This window comes from Carlito syrichta, unplaced genomic scaffold (genome assembly GCF_000164805.1).
Source record: "Carlito syrichta isolate Samal-C Ts95f unplaced genomic scaffold, Tarsius_syrichta-2.0.1 Scaffold305186, whole genome shotgun sequence".
NCBI classification, from domain to species: domain Eukaryota; kingdom Metazoa; phylum Chordata; class Mammalia; order Primates; family Tarsiidae; genus Carlito; species Carlito syrichta.
Genome location: NW_007249282.1, coordinates 170,069 through 174,337, shown reverse-complemented (window position 1 = coordinate 174,337; position 4,269 = coordinate 170,069). Strand labels below are relative to the sequence as shown.

Sequence of the window (4,269 nt, the reverse complement as noted above, 5' to 3'; positions counted from 1 at the left end):
TCAATATTGATAGCATAAGTTTCACATATTACTTACATAAATAAACCTATTGCATAAACGTTTTTCAGGCATTACAACCCTCTTTCTGGTTAATGTTTTTAAAAATATAGTAATTTTCCTGAAGGAAAAGGCTTGTTTCACATCTCTCTTATACCTTTCGTAAAACAATAAAGATTTGAACTCAGCAAATACTTGCTGAGTTAGTCTTCTATCATTTGACTAAATAAGAATTTTAATATTTTCCTGGAAAAATAATCTTAAAACATGTGTAGAAAACTATATTATACATTAATATAATGCTACCATTGGTTCTGCTACCTAAATTAATGAGTTATTGCTATGTTCATTCTCTTGGTAGAATATTTTTAGCATAACTCATGGATTCATCAGGAATTATGATTTAAAAATTCTGGAATGTTTGACTAACTGTCACACAGTTCCGAATTCACTTCAAATTAAATATCGTTATGTACTCAGCAAGGAGTTATTAAATGTATTATGATCTGAAACAGCCATATTACCAGTTTACATAACACCTTTGTTATCAAAAGTATTGAGTTATATAATTGAAGAAATGGTACAAATCATGTTATGTGATTGATGGAAAGTAAGTCCAAGGCAAGAGTAATACTGTACCAGCCTGTTAAAGATTAAAAATTAAATTATTTTAGTTTGTAATCTGCATTTATTTTTAGGTGTTTGACTTAAGCGGCATATGCAAATATGTCTTTTCTACGTTAAACATTATATACCATATATTTTAGCACTTACATAGATTAGAATATTAATTGGGAAAAGAAAATATTTTATTTGAGAAAAATAATGTACATCTATTAGTGTTTGCCATGTCATCCCTACTTCTTATGGGGAAATAATCTTTCAATAAAGTTGGTCTACACAAAATATTATTCTGCTTCTCTGGCTGATGAGGTGAACACAGGAATCATACTTAATATGTCATAGTGCTTTAGATCCATAGATTGTTGGCCACAAGGGTAAGTGTATGACCAGAATCAAATTAAACAAAGCTTTTCCTGAGGATTCTTACATTTGAACTGGAGGTATGAGATTCTTGCTTCATAATTATTGGACTAGAAGTGCTTAAGTGAATCACGGATCTCCTAGCCATTTTTCAAATTTGTGTGCAATAGGAAATGATGGACTCAATATCAATTGTTACATACTCAGTAACAAAAGAAAATGAGATAAATACTAGGCATGCCAAAAAAAAGTATACACATTTTAAAAGATGCTATCTATTTGAATTGAATGATGGTAGCAATGTATAATATGACCTTTGCTTAAAAGATGGCATTAATCAAATGAATGCTTGCATCACCATGTGACAGGCAGGCCAGTCAAAGAAAACTGGCATATGAGGAACCCAAGATCATTTTGACATGGTATTTGAAATTTGATAACATTATGAAAGACAAAGACAATGGAGGCATGAATATGCAACAGACCTTCCAACATGTTTTGGTACCCACTGATATATGGAGGTAATATAAGAGGGGTTCTGGAGAGGGTGAGAGACAAAAAGAAGAAAAAGAGAGATGAGAGAGAAAGAAATGAGAGAGAAATGGGAAGGAGTGAGAAGGAAAGTGGAGAAGAGAGAAAAAGACTGAGATCTACAAACCTAGCTTAGCTCTGGAATTACCAGTTATGTAAGATGATATAGTATTCTTTTTTTTCTAGATACATAACTTTATTTTTGAAAACCTGGGCCACCTATAGTATAAAGCAGGTTAAACAAGGCAGTTGGTGACTTCATTTTAGTCAGAAACACACTTAATAGGCATTATGGCAGCAGATCTGATTGGTATTGTCTTAAATGCAGATGGGCTGTTTACATCTTTATTATTCATATTTATTGGCCAATGTTCTCTGGATGATCAGGAAATTTTTTGTGCCTCACTCTAATCACTGAAGTAATAAAAGGAAATACCTGCAGCAAGCAATGCAACTGCAAGTGCTGCAATCATACCTATGTTTTGCTGCATTTTCAATACTATTGTAGTTTTAATTGGTTGTTTTGGTTGTTCATCATCGATGTTGTCCAATGGAGATTGACTATTGATAGAGGAACTCATATAGGCTCTGTTTATTTCCTCTGCAATTTCCAAATCTTCTATTTGAATCATATGATCGAACATCTCTAGAAAATGGTCTCGGATTTCTTCTGCTGACTCATCACCAAATTTATAATCACATAACATTACAGTGAATCCAGGAATGGGTACAAAAACTCGGTGAGGAAGGATATGGAACTCTTTTGTAGAATCTTCTTTTTCTGGCATTTCATTCAAAAGTAGATCCTCATAATAGTATTTCACAATGATCAGCAACTGTGTTCAATATATCTCTCTTTACTGCCTGCACGGCATCTTTAACCTTGGGCTTATTGCTGTGGATATAAGATCTGCATTTCACAGCACCCTTCAGATTTACAGAACCATTGCAGACCTGGACCATAGCTGTCGATCTGTGGTCTGAATTCAGGAGCAACTGAGTTAGCACTCTGACATCAAAAGAATGACTAGTTGCTTGAGTATTTCCTTGAGATTTTTTCTGTCCTTCTAATAGGTCACAATCTTCATCTTTAAATTGTCCATTAATCAAATAAATACCATTTTCTATTTGCTTGGCCCAGCGTGTAAGTCCATTCTTTGTATTTTTCTCCAGAGTATAGCTGATAGAAGTAGTGGAAAGTGGGATGTGAATATTAATGTGAACTGTACATTCTAAAGAAAGTCATGAGGTTGAGAATCCATTTTGATATTTCCAATCTGCTGGTTTTGCTGAACTCTTTGGATCATAGATATCATAAGTTCGACAACATATTTTTTTTGTAGAAGAGCAAATGTGGTGTCACTCGTTCTAACACCTCCTCCTCTGTAAAATTCCATATTCTTTTTCTACTTATAGACTTTTCCACAGCAAATATCAGTCTGCGCAGGGCATTTTGAAAGTCATTTGCTAGTTCTAACGTAGTAATAATAAATACTCCAAGAACTAAGAGTCCCCCTGGTAGCATTCTGGATACCAGGTTGGCATGTTCTGTGGCCTATTCTTCATCCAAGTTATCCAACTTAACTTTAGGATGTTTGAGGTTTTCACTGTGTTCCTCTTTGGGTGGTGTTCTAGTGGCAAGAATTACATAATCCTTTTGTGAAGTACACGGTCCTATTAAAAAGCCAGAGACAAAAGTGTTTCCTTGGAGACTGATGTTTGAAAGATACTGGCCAACAGTCTCTTCTACAATGTAGGTTCTCCCCATTACTGAGAACTAATTCAAACTCCTGTTTTCAGAATGTGCACTTGTGGCAGACGAATCCGTCTGTCCACCAGAGTTCAGGGTTTAGGAATAAAGCAGCCTAGTCTTCTTTTAAAATTAAACTGATTTCTGTTCTTTGTAATGGAAATTATACTAATAGAAAAATAAATAGTATTCAATTAATTAGGTGAACATTTCTCTCATTAAATATAAGCCCATTGTGTTCACAGTCAATTGGTAATCCTAAATATGAAAGAGACAAATTTGTATTAAATATATAATGTAAAAATAAAGGTGAAGTATTTCCAGAATGCATCCTGTTCAATATCCAATAATCTATTACCTCTTATTTTAGTATAGAATGTCTAAAGTTATATCCCATCACTGAATATCTTTTAAAACTTAATCTCCATCTCAAAGCTACTTGGATTTTAAAGAGAGAAAAATTCAGATAATCATAAAATGTGAGAACTACAAGGAACTTTTAAAACCCTCTAGTTAAACTTTGTCCAAAATACTTGGTATGTTTACATATATTCTTGAAGAAAATATTTTAGGGTTAAGGTTAATGTAGGTTAAGCTAAGTTCATGAGGTTTTGATGAAACATAGGAATTTTCAAACCATAATATGCTGATTTACACTGTCAATTTCCAGGAAAAGGATAATGATAAACATGTTTGCAAAAATTATTTCATGGTGCAAAATTTGTATTAAAACTGAAGTAACTTTAGTTCAGTGCTTTTTCCTTTGTAAGACAGAGTAGTAACTTATCCTCAGCATTACAAAATATTCTATTTTCATGAGTATTAATAAACCAGATGCAGAGCACTGCTACATGCTTGCTGGATAGAATGAAGGGTGTATATTTCTGCTGGTGTTTAAGGATCTTGTCATGAATGATGGTGGTCACTTGTCAGGCAGAAGGTTTGGTATGAATTCTAGATCATCATGTGGTATTGCTCACTAAATGGGTTTCATGGGTGTTTTATTC

The 4,269-nt window shown here is 33.5% G+C and overlaps 1 pseudogene across 1 annotated transcript; it reads right to left on the bottom strand.

The window, feature by feature from the left end:
• Positions 1-1,699: 1,699 nt before the first annotated feature.
• LOC103263612 lies at positions 1,700-3,280 on the bottom strand (annotated as a pseudogene). The gene has a single exon (XR_002482157.1). The product of XR_002482157.1 is annotated as a protein odr-4 homolog pseudogene (transcript).
• Between the last annotated feature and the right edge of the window lie 989 nt (positions 3,281-4,269).